We start from the raw sequence: 13239 nt of genomic DNA on the forward strand, positions 1-13239 counted from the left end.
AAGAAAAACAACTTATTTCTTCGCGTTTAAAACTGAAACCTTTAATCAAATATTTCTTGGTTGGTCTAAAGGTCAGCCGAGTGGTTAAGAAGACGTCAAGGGTTTTGAATATTTGAAAGAATGTTATAGTGCTCAAGAAGACAAACACGCTGTTTTTCTAGATATTGCTTGACCGAGATAAGATAATTTGGTTGAGATATTACTCTCTTAATGTATTAGGCTTCTTTACAAATGATATAACATTAACATAGTATGGCTTAACGGTAGGCATTGCGTTCTGCGTAGCGGGAAGTTCAAGGTTCGAGCGGCATTAGGTATTTTAAAATGCTCATTTCTTTTAGCTGTTGGAGACTTATAATCAGGACCAAAATTACCGCTCTCCGGTTAAACCTGTCTGTGTAGTCGACGTGATTTTTGTGTTCGTTTGGTTTTTGACTTTCGCGCAAATCTGTACGAGAGCTATCTGCGCTAGCCGTCCCTAATTTAGCACTAAAAAACTAGAGGGAAGGTAGCTAGTTATTACCTTCCACCGCCAACTCTTGAGTTGTGCTTTTACCAACGAATAGTGGGATAGACCATCACATAATAACATCTCCATAGCTGAACGATCAAACATGTTTGGTGGAAAAGATATTCGAACCCACGATAATCGACAGGGAGCAATCGTGACTGTTTTTCTTTCCCCCTCAGATCAGTTATAAATTAGAGGTAGCTATTCCTGAAATTTAGGGGTCTCCGGCCCCATTGTTTGTCACTGTTACCAGCAGACGAGTTTCTCTAAAAATGATCATTTTCGAGATAACTGTTTTACAGCAAAAATTTCTACAAACAAAAATCGTATGTGTAAGAAACATTTTTATGTTGTGTTGTCATATTCTCAGGTGCAATTGTTAACTTACAAGTGACAGTGCAGTAACAAGAGATACGATAGAAAATGTTAAGAAATATTTGTTTTCGAATTTTGCACAAAGCTACTCGAGGGCTATCCGTGCTAGCCGTCCCTAATTTAGCAGTGTAAGACTAGAGGGAAGGCAGCTAGTCATCACCATCCACCGCCAACTCTTGGGCTACTCTTTTACCAACAAATAGTGGGATTGACCGTCACATTATAACGCCTCCACGGCTGAAAGGGTGAGCATGTTTGGCGCAACCGGGATGCGAACCCGCGACCCTCACATTACGAGTCGCACGCCTTAACACGCTTGGCCTTACCAGGCCTAAAGAAAAGTTACAAATTAATTCGTTACGTCATTCCCCTCAGAGCACAAGCAGTAGTTTTGTGAAGTGAAAATAGTAAGTGTTTAAATTACACGTATTTCTGAACTTAAACACGCTGACTCATAAAAAACAAAACAGATACAGATCCAAAAACAGATCTCTTCTGCATCGTCTGCAAGGAGCGTCTGAAATAGACGAACGATACAAATGTCTCAACCATCTGTAGCTAAAACATGAAATATGTCAGTATTGCATACGGCGAATATCCTGTATATAAAAGTATTTAATGTTCTAACAAAAAACAACGTGTATATTTCATATTTTATAAAAATTTCAATAAAGTAAATGGATCACCTTTCAAAGCTAAGAAAGAAAGAAGAGACAGTGTTTATTAAATATCAAGATGTGTTCTTGTATATTCATAAAATCAATGAGGTATAACATTTCACACAAATATGCCTTTATCTTATAGCAATTTATTTTCCTTAATTTTAGTTATTTCCTAAATAGACTGTATAAACAAAGTGAAAAATATAATTATATAAAACAGAAATACCAAAGTACCTGCTGATTCAAACTCATTACTTTTCTGTACATAACTATGAATTTCAAACGTAGATAATAGATAACCTTAGCACGTTTTAAATGGAATTAAAGTAAGACAGAAACGTGGTGTATAGATTGTTTTTATTCGGTATGTTCTCACAGATTTATCTGTTTTTTTATATAAATCTTGTAGTTGTTCTCGTTCTCAATAGAGGGCAATAGCAGCAGATTATTAGTTAACTGAATGTACACGTTAAAGAAAGCGAAAATTCTATCAAGAATAATGTTGTACGACGTTATCGATACTTCTTTCTTTTGTTATTAGATTCCTGACTATTTCAATAGACTATTACTGTATATCTTACTTTGTGGAACGGGATAATTGATTCATCTATCTAATTCAGTACTCGTGTATTGGAGCCCAAAGCTAAAGGTATATAAAGAAATAGAAAATAAAAGAAATGTAGATACGTTTTTATCTTCCTCTATTTTCGGGCAAAAGCCCTAAAACAAAATATATATTTTACTCTGTCGGACACCTTCCAGTTACCATACAACAAAAGATTGCATTAATCGAGTCGTCCAGTTCTGTATAAGGCAAGCTAAACTTATATTCCAAAGTAGAAATGTTCCTTATTTCAAAGTTTATTTTATTTTTGTCGTTAGGAAAAACCCTAAAACAAAGTAGCCCATTTATGATGTTGAGCTATTATCAGTTTCCATCTAAAATCGTAAGATAATCGAGCAACCCAGTTGTGATTGATGGAAGTGGAAAGTTCATTACAAAAACAAAGAGAAAAGGTGCCCCACTTCAGAGGACAAAACTCCGAAAACCACACAGCCAGTGATCGTCATCAGACAGTTTACAGTTAGATTATCAAAACTTGCCGTAATAAAACTAGCCATCACTGACTGGTGGATGCAAACACAAACACACACTTTATGTTTAATCACTCGTGAGGCCCGGCATGGCCAAGCGTGTTAAGGCGTGCGACTCGTAATCTGAGGGTCGCGGGTTCAATGTGACGGTCAATCCCACTATTCGTTGGTAAAAGAGTAGCACAAGAGTTGGCGGTGGGTGGTGACGACTAACTGCCTTCCCTCTAATCTTACACTGCTAAATTAGGGACGGCTAGCACGGATACCCCTCGAGTAGCTTTGTGCGAAATTCCAAAACAAAATCACTTTTGTATTTAGTTTTAATCGTAACTATAATCTTTAGCAAAACTTCTGTTTTATTATATCTCTTCAGAAGATATTTTTCCACATTAGTACGCTTTGGAGGAAGAGAGAGGGCTGAAATGTTAGGTTACAAAACCTTTACTCTGTTGTGCGAAAGAACCAGGTGTAAAAATTCTACCAATACTCGTTGTCGTCTCGTGTCGATTCTTTGTTTTAGACTTTCAAGATGAGTGCCACTTATTTATTTATTTAAAACTATAAAATAATTAATTTTGTTTTGTTTTGCTATATGTTGGCTATTCAGTTGCAATTGTTTATGAAGAAGTCATATTAACTTGCAGAAAAAATAATATGCCATACTTCTTCACGGAGAATTTCACTAAGAAAAATAATTGGTTGAAAAATCAATTAACCTAGAAAATTATATTTAGATTAATTAAAACACTTTAATTTTTACTTATTTTCTTGAATTACACGCCAGAGCTTTCAACATAAAAACAAACCAGGATAAACGCCGCCCTATCGGCGACTGTGTGTAATAATAATTACTAATCGCAGTGTTCCGAACACACAGGCCCGGCATGGCCCTCTTGTAGCTTTGCGCGAAACTAAAGAAAACAAACAAACAATTATAATATCTTCTTGCTTGAAAATTGTTCAACATACTGTGATAAAAATTTTCATAAATTTTACCCTTTATTTAAAATATAATCAGTACAATATTTAGAAATGACATCAATAAATATGTGGTCAAACCCCACGTACAGTCCGAGTGAAGAGAGTACTTTTATTTAAAACTAGCGAACTCACAACCTGGCTTCGCTCTGGTTACTAGGTTGTTATTTTCTAGATGACTATGTCAGTTTATGTATTCTTAACATCTTTTATCATACTACAGGTGATCATGCTCTTCATCTCCACCTTTGTTTTGATTCTTGCAATTCAATCACAGCAGTTCTGTTTCATTTTGGTATACCTTAGATTTGCCCGTAATGATTTTATTGACAGAGATGCAAAATGGCATGAAGGGGGTAGCTATGAAACCTTGTAAGTGTGGTGAATGTTAGTATTATTTACAGAAATTAATAAACAAGCCTTTAGAAAAAATATAGTGTGAAAATCCTTTCCTGGAACCAAGTGCATGAAATTTATAATGAAAGTAAAAATATTAATTCAAATTAAATCGTTTCTTTATTAATTATTTTATGTTATATCACCGATGTTTTTAATTTTTTTAAGAAATAAGTCTCTTTCAACAAGTGTGTGTGTGTGTACTAAACCCACCGAGGGAAATCGAACGCCTGATTTTAGCGTTGTAAATCTGTAGACATACCGCTGTACTAACGAAAAACCCGTTCAACTACCACTTAAACTAATAAATCAACAAATATGTTTTCCAGTACATATACTAACAACAATATTAGGTTATATTTTCGTTGCTAAGCAACATGGCATAAAAACCACTGCTGAAACGCATTGTTATTAAAACATACTGGCTCTTCTGTATAGTAGAATTTGTTATTCTAAGTTATATATTACATGGTATACTATGGGATGGTAGTAATTGCCTTGTCATTTTTAACGGGCTATACGTAGATAATAATAAAGAGGCGAAGCTATTTTTCTCTGGATCTATGTTTGTGTGTGTTACCGCCATGACTCTAAGAAGAAATAGTCTAGAAACCTAAAATTTTGCACACATAGTAATTTGACCTTGAGAGTGTGCACCTGGGTATTATTACTTATCTTATCTGCGTGCATGTACACAAGCGCATCTTTTTAATGAAACAATCTAGCGTAAAACTATGCAGAAAAGAAATGACACCTTATATTACAAATAGAAATCATAGACAGAAATCGCTTTTCACTATGTGTTTTTTACTGGTTTGACTCATTAAAAAGATATGTACGTACATGAACACTTAGTGTGTGCGTAAAATATTATGTTTCTATGTTTTATTCTCTTAGAGCTATGGCGGTCACACAAGGACACGTCTTTTATTATTATAGATTAAATTTTATTATAAAGAATTAATTGTTGCACATACAAGTAGCACATATACCTAAAGTGTCAACCTACCAAGATTGTTTGAGATAAATCTAATAGGTCAGGAATAATTAATCAACAGGATTTCCAAAATAGAAATAGGGTTAAGTTCAACTTTGATTCCCTCAGAACATTTCTCGTAGTTCATGATATTTACAAACATATTTTGGTTGAGATTGGCCCAATAGGTTCGAAGAAGTTTGGGTGCAAACAAACACACATTTCGTCTTTATATATATATATATTTAAGGGCAAGTGTATAATTTACAGAGAAGTATAATAGTTATAACTTATTATAGACTTTAGGGAAAACCTCATTATTTATTTTCCAAGATGAAACTTTCAGAAAATGTAATTTTGAATTCACAAATGGAGACAAGCTGGAAGAAAACAAGATCTTTCTATGAAAACTGGTTATCTTGGAAAAGGCATGCGACTCGTAATCTAAAGGTCGCGGGTTCGCGTCCCCGTCGCACCAAACATGCTCGCCTTTTCAGCCGTTGAGGCGTTATAATGTACAGTCAATCCCACTATTCGTTGGTAAAAGAGTAGCTCAAGAGTGATGACTAGCTGCCTTTCCTCTAGTCTTACACTGCTAAATTAGAGACGGCTAGAGAAGATAGCCCTCGAGTAGCTTTGCGCGATATTCAAAATCAAACAATATCTCGGAAAATTAATTAATTAGTAATTGACAAACTTAGTTAAATATCCAACCAATAAAAAAATATATATTTTATTAAATATCATTGAATTTTATTACTTCAAGTATTTTAGAGAAATGGGCTTAGTAAATCACAACATTTTCCGTAGCTACCAACCGAACATGAAACTTATTATAATATCCATATTCATATATGAATTAGCAAATACATAATATAGAATATTTTAAAAATTGCAAAAACGATGTCTTATTAAACAACAGATTCGGATTGAAATAAACAACGGAAAATGCATTTTATATTTATATATATATATATATATATTTCAGTGGCATAGCGAAATGCCTGCTGACTTAAGACTCTAGAATATGAGTTTTGTACCTTCGGTTGACAGAACACATACAACCCGTTGCTTAGTTTTGTGCTTTGTTTAGACAAACAACTTTCAGAAGCCTCTCCCTGTGACTTAGAAGAATGTTTAAGGGCTTATAACATTAAAAAAAAATAAGGTCTTAATATTCATGGTTAGCAGAGCACAGATAGCCTATTTTGTAGCTCAGAAACATACGAAATCTTTCGGTAAAAAAAAAAAAAACTGTATGCGACAAACCATAAACAAATTACCAACAACAACAACTGTACGTGACTTGTGTTCGTGAATAAAACAATAATATTTCTTTTTATAGGAATTTTAATAAATATTGAGCTAGCACTATAATTTAATGTATTCCCCGTTAGTACAGCGGTAAGTCTACGGATTTACAACGCTAAAATAAGGGGTTCGATTCCCCTCGGTGGGCTCAGCAGATAGCTCGATGTGGTTTTTGATATAAGAAAATACACACGCACATAATTTAATACGTGATTGATCAGAGACTTTATCTGCCGCATCGTTGGGAAGTTGCTTTGTGTCCTACTGATACATGATACCTGAGTTATCTTCACATGAAACAGAGATACGGTCGCATTTCGGTGGCCATGGTCAGCTGCAGAAAGTAAAGGTGTATCATGTACGCAGGCTTTAGATTTCAGCTGATTCAGTGTGACCTCTTGTAAAAGAGAACTTATTTCTGTTATGAAGGGTCCAAGACTTGATGATGTTCGTTTGTCCATCTGCTGGTCGTGTGAGTTACTTTACTTTCAAATACACTTTGTTATAATTTGTCTACCCTAAGGATTAGCCAACCTCAGTTTGTTCGTTGTTGTCTTTTGCAACACAATGTATTTTGTATTATCCAAGCTTCAATATCGTGTCTCGTCTCTTGCAATACACTTGCAAAAACAAATCATTGGATTAATCCATTAACTTCCCTTTTTGTTTCGCGGAAGTTTCTTAAAAGTGTCCAAATACACGTTTCTGTTGCCACAAGAGTATTGCATCTTTGTACAATAAGCCACGGTAAAAAAAAAAAAAACCGCCAAAAAAATAGATCCTCCGTGACGTAAAGGTTTTATAGTCACTAAATGAACAAATATACAAGATTCTGTTTTCTTAACCAAAGCAACCTGTATCAGCACTTATTGCACATTTGGTTGTAACACATTTAAGAATTGTCCCGACATGCCCAAGTGGGTTAAGACGTGTGACACGTAATCTGAGAGACGAGGGTTCGGATCCCCGTCGTACCAAACATTCTTGCCTTTTTAGCGGGGGGGCGTTACAATGTGATGGTGTTTTCGTTGGTTAAAGAGTAGCTCAAGAGTTGGCGGTGGGTGGTGATGACCAGCTGCCTTCCACTGTCTTACACTGCTAAATTAGGGACGATAGCCCTCAAGTAGCTTTGTGCGAAATTCAAAAACAAACACATCTAAGAAAACTGACTGTTATAATTACCCTAGTTAAACTAGCTGTGAAGAAGATACATCTATACTATTTATGCTCAAACTGTAAAACATGTTTAATTCCAAAGCATCCATATTCAGTAATTTCAGAAATATCATACTAGGATGTTGTCATAAAATATTTATACTACAACAACGTTCGTATTAGGTTATACGACACTATTCAGCAAAAATCATTTTCTAATATAAAGATAATTTATAATAAAATGTGCAAATAGATTACGCACCATCGAAAGTCGATAGTACTCTCTTGCCTGGCATGTCTAGCGCAGGCGTACATCAGAATCTGACAAAACAAAGTCGCGCCAAACACGATGTCTGTTTCAGCCGTGGGGCGTTCAAAGGTCAATCCCACTTTTCGTTGGTAAAAGAGTAGCCCAAGAGTTGGCGGTGGGTGGTGATGACTAGCTGCCTTCCCTCTAGTCTTACACTGCTAAATTAGGGTCGGCTAGCACAGATAGCCCTCGAGTAGCTTTGTCCGAAATTCCAAAACAAACAAACAATCCATAGCTCTCAGTATACACAACAGTTGGCTCAGACTATATGCAACAGCTATTTAAGTAAACTTAAATAACTAAGTGTGTGTGTGTTTTCTTATAGCAAAGCCACATCGGGCTATCTGCTGATCCTACCGAGAAGAATCGAACCCCTCATTTTAGCGTTGTAAATCTGCAGACTTACCGCTGTACTAACGGGTGATAAATAACTGACTTCTATTAAAACAAAACACATATCTTTTAATGTTGAGAAACACGGCTTCTTCAAAAATCTGGATTGTTTTACCTTTCATCAAGTTGCAAATAAAAGCTTGCTAGAATTTTTATCTCTGTTAACATTTGAGCTTCATTTGAACCATTTCGTGTTTTAAGAATTTATGAGTTATCGAAAAGATAAACGACATCCCTTAGAAAAAAATGGTTTAGATTTACCAAACAAAGAAAGGTAGCCGTGCAGTAGAGACTGAAAAATGAAAGAATCCTGTCTAGCTGAACATTAACAGATTTCATTCACTGAGAAAATATTGGATACTGAACATAATACAGTACTTAGGACTTTTCAGCAGGGTACATAGTGCTACAGTATTTTTCAGAATAGTGAACTATTCGAAAGCACTCAAGTTTTGGGTCTCTTCTGAAACCCATTACAACTTTTGCGTGTGGTACTCTGTGTGATCGCTCCTTACCTAGAATTTATTTCCACAATGAATCCATATTTAATAAATAAGAGCCTCTTATGTAAACCGACAGATGGCGCAACATAAATTAAATATTAACAAAGATCCAAGTGAGACACATTTGAAAAACACAATCTTGGAAGTTCAAACGTCATGTTGTTTCGTTTCAATTGTTTATTTTTTTTTTTCAGTGGCATGTTTTAAATAATTTTATTTTAATTTTGCCCTACAAACTGGACAATTTTTTTTGGTAGCGATTCTCACTTCGTTTCTATTACCCCACCCAACCCCTCCTTAGTCAATGAAAAAATCCAACAACGTTGAACTAGCGTGCAAGAGAAGCTGCTAATATTTGGAAGTTTGCCAATAGTTCAAAGTGTATGTGATATTTAGTTTCACGTGGCTTTATTGTGAACTAGAGAAGCCAACAACTGATAAAAATTCATTGCAGGTTGAAGGGTACAAGTCTCTTAATGTTCACACTTAAACAACTGAACCGTCGTATTCCGAGAACAGCAACTGTGATCACCGCTTTCTGAACTAATATCCTCAAAGGTATGAAATGATTTATACCCTTACATCGTTCAAGTTTTCAAAATTTTCGATAAGACTAAAATTAGCAACAAGGACTATTTATATAAGTTGTTTGTGAAGCTTCTTAAAAGTGTCACTGCTAATCTTGTACGCCATGTAGAAGTAACATTTCATTTCCGAACTCTGAATCCGAGGCTCGGTAACTGATGCGTAATAATCAACGAAAATCTATTGATACCATTAGGCCTGATGATTAATTTGTTGTGTATTACTGTTTTCGTACGTTGCAAAAAATGAGTAGTTTAACTCTATGTTAATAATAGGTAGACAAACAACGATTTGTAATATTGTATTAGCAATAATGTGTTACTAATAATTTAAAAAAATCTTAAATGTGCGTAATATAATGTTCAGTGTGGTATATTAAGCACAGAGAACCTATCATTGTAAAATTATGCTCGGTCCTAGAATGTTAGTTCTCGCGTTACTACGGTTCGGCATGGCCAGATAAGTTAAGGCATTCGATTCCTAATCCCTGGGTCGCAGGTTCGAATCCCCATCGCACCAAATATGCTCGCCCTTTCAGCTGTGGGAGCGTTATAATTCACGGTAAATACCACTATTCGTTGGTAAAAGAGTAGCCCAACTGTTGGCGGTGGGTGGTGATGACTAGCTGCCTTCCCTCTAGTCTTACACTGCTAAATTAGGGACGGCTAGCACAGATAGCCCGCGTGTAGCTTTGTGCGAAATTCCAAAAACAAACAAAACGTAGATGGTGTTGTAATAGACTTATATATAGTACTCAGGTTAGTATGGAAAAATTATTGTACTTGTTCTTTAGAATAACGTATGGATTAAGTTCAGTACAACACGAACTGTAGTAGAGTGTTACAGAAAATCCATTTAACATTGTTCAATAGGTTGTTACAGAGAAACACGTAATAAACAAACTACGCAACACTGATTATTTTTATAACGCCTGTTCTACTATTATTCATTGTACAATGCTTTTCCGCTGTTAGATGACTCGTTGATGAAGGTTAAAATAATTCACGTGAGACTGATTCACTCCAAACTAATTGTGTATTAGTGAATTATTTCCAAAACGAGGCCGGAAGATCCTGTTTTTGAGCGCAAGTATGACGTAAGAGAAGGTGACACTTTCTTTTTTCTTTGGCGAGGATTTTGTTTCATAACCATCAGTCAAGTTAAAACCTTAACTAATAAATCTCTGGTTCTCTTGACCGAACAGTAAAAATAACTGTAAGATCCATGCTGTCAACGATATGTACATATCCAGAAAATGCCATTAAAACAGTAAGTCTGTGTCAATGAGCCGAATGTTAATAATAATGGTCGCAGCGCTGTTTCGTCTTTCATACGAAAACCATTTGTTCGTATTATCAGTTAATTTTTAAGACGAAAAATAAAAAGAGGTGTCCTAATTTATACCTGATCCTTAAACAAAAAGCACATTGGGAAAATATTTCTCGTGTAGCTTTGCGCGAAATACAAAAAACAAACTAATAAAACGGGGCGTGCAAGTTTTCAGATTGAACTACATGTGGCTCATTAAAATTGTTGTTGTCGTTGATATGAAGCACACCAAATTATGTAGATACCTGCGTCAAGAGTATCTTAAAAATCTTTGATTGAAACACCTTACGTTACCATCGTACCCTCGACTTTTTGGCAACTGCCGTTATGACAGATTTTCACAACGTTTTAACTTTTGGTTCTTCCGAGAGAACTTTTAAGATCAACCTTCCACAATCACTACCTCTCTAATCAACGTAGGCTTTTCTGAATCGTTTAGGAATATGGCTAACAACATTCTTTAGCGTTAGGTTTAGTATCAAGCTGCAAAATGGTTGAGATACTGTCCCAAAATGAAAGAGTTATTTCTTGAAATGTGCCTAACATAACCAGTAAAATATTAAATTGTTCTGACTTATCTATAACGTATCTTCTAATTTGACTGGTCTGTTCCGAAAAGAGACCCTTGGAGGAAATCGTTTTCGCTTACAGAAGGAATTCAAATCTAAACGGTTATCAGTATCTTTCCTTTCTGGTCATCCAGTCAGCAGTAGCAAGCCATGGGTCATACTCATCCGTGCATTTAGAATCGCTGGTTATCATCAAATTGTTTCATCATTTTGTCTCGACTGACCCTCCAGACTTTATCTCATTCTAAGAAGAGAAAAGATATTTCACATCCGCTGAATATAATGAGACAATTACAAGAGACTGTCAAGAACTGTGAAAATCTGATTTTGTCTTCCTATTTTGAGTTTCTCAATTTTTCCACCAGGTTATCTAAAGTGATACTTTGTAAGTAATTTATTGTGTTGGACAGACAAACAGGAAATAATTTGTGGAGACAAGTGTTTAGCGAGTTGTTCCCGCGCATTCGAGAAATATGTATTATACAGGGTGTTCGGAAAGTCACTGTGCACTTATATATGTATATGATTACAAAACTGCACAGTGACTTTCTGAACACCTTTATAATACAACACCCTTAAATTTCGTGTCAGTGCTGTGAAATCCAATGAGGCTACAAATAACGATACAAAACTTGTGACAGCGACAAACGAATAACAGTCAAATAAAAATGCAGTGTTTATTCGTTTTTGAATTTCCCGCAAAGCTACACAAGGCTATCTGCCCTAGTAGTTCCTAATTTAGTAAAGACTAGAGGGAAGGCAGCTAGTCAACACCACACACCGCCAACTATTGGGCTTCTCTTTTACCAACAAATAGTGGGATTAACCGTCACATTATAACGCTCCCACAGCTGACAATGGAGAGATTGTTTAGTGCAACGGGGATTCGAACTCGCGATCCTCAGATTACGAGTCGAGTGCCTCAACCACTTGGCTATGCTGCGCCGAACACGCACGGTTTGAAACTACTATTGTCAATTCACTTGTTCTCATTGGTTCTTTATTAACTGCAGTTGAGTTCGTAAGTAGTCTGTTCAGGGAAAACAAACTTTTTTTTTTTAATATTAAAACCAAAAATACAGTTAGTTTGTCACCGTTTTTCAATTTCTGGTAAGATTAATACCACTCTAGTTCCAATTGGTTAATCGGTATGTATTAGTCCATGTAATATACATTTATTTTCTTGTAAGTCAACTCTCAGTGGAGCAACAGCAAGTTTATGGAATTGGAGGGATAAAATCCGGAGTTAGGTTCCCCGCGCTGGACAGCGGATAATTCAACAGTCAGTGTTTGTTTTAGTTTAATATTTATACTTCTGTTTCTTCCTTTACTGTGGGGAGCCCGGAACGGCCAGGTAGGTTAAGGCGTCCAACTCGTAATCTGAGGGTCGCGTGTTCGATTCCCCGTCGCACCAAACATACTTCCAGTGGCGGCATTATAATGTGACGGTCAATCCCACTATTCGTTGGTAAAAGAGTAGACCAAGATTTGGCGGTAAGTGGTGATGACTAGCTGCCTTCCCTCTGGTCTTACACTGCTAAATTAGGGACGGCTAACGCAGATAGCCCTCGTGTAGCTTTGCTCGAAATTCAAGAACAAACAAACCTTTACTGTATCGTACATACAGCGTTTTTGTATATTGTATTACCTTTCTTTTTTTGTAAAAACAAATAAAACTTGAAATAAGTAAATGTATCAAACACCGGCGAACCCATTCTAGACTGTGTTGGATAGAACCCCAGTGAAAGCCTTGTAGATAGTAAGGACCGGCGAACCCATTCTAGACTGTGTTGGATGGAACCCCAGTGAAAGCCTTGTAGATAGTAAGGTACTTGACAATTTTCTTCAACACGTAACTGCTCAGAGCGTCATTCACCTCCACGTCTCGCGAGTCTTCGACTTTCAATTAATATAACAACATTGACCCTTAATAGGTCAATGTACTGGAGGTACCAACCTTTGACGAGTAAGTAAACCTTCCTTACCGATCGATCTAGCCGTTATTTGTTAGCTATTTGTAAATATAATTTAAATTATAAAATATTCCTTGCTTATTTTAACCTTTAAAGAAACTATGAGCCGTTAGTTAAG

General features: G+C 36.0%; 1 protein-coding gene across 3 annotated transcripts in view; it reads left to right on the forward strand.

Annotated features, from left to right (window-relative positions):
- Positions 1-8791: 8791 nt before the first annotated feature.
- The window catches only part of LOC143256556 (alkylglycerol monooxygenase-like), a 37188-nt gene continuing 32740 nt past the window's right edge, over positions 8792-13239 (forward strand). Inside the window, exons 1-2 of one of the 3 annotated variants that reach the window (XM_076513918.1) lie at positions 8855-9223; positions 10225-10346. The gene's annotated coding sequence lies outside the window, so the exon portion shown is untranslated. Of the gene's footprint in view, positions 9224-10224; positions 10347-12758; positions 13115-13239 lie in introns of those variants that run through there. The other 2 variants (XM_076513920.1, XM_076513919.1) reach the window with 2 other exon arrangements.

The sequence above is a fragment of the Tachypleus tridentatus genome, chromosome 7 (assembly GCF_004210375.1).
Source record: "Tachypleus tridentatus isolate NWPU-2018 chromosome 7, ASM421037v1, whole genome shotgun sequence".
Classification (NCBI taxonomy): Eukaryota; Metazoa; Arthropoda; class Merostomata; order Xiphosura; family Limulidae; genus Tachypleus; species Tachypleus tridentatus.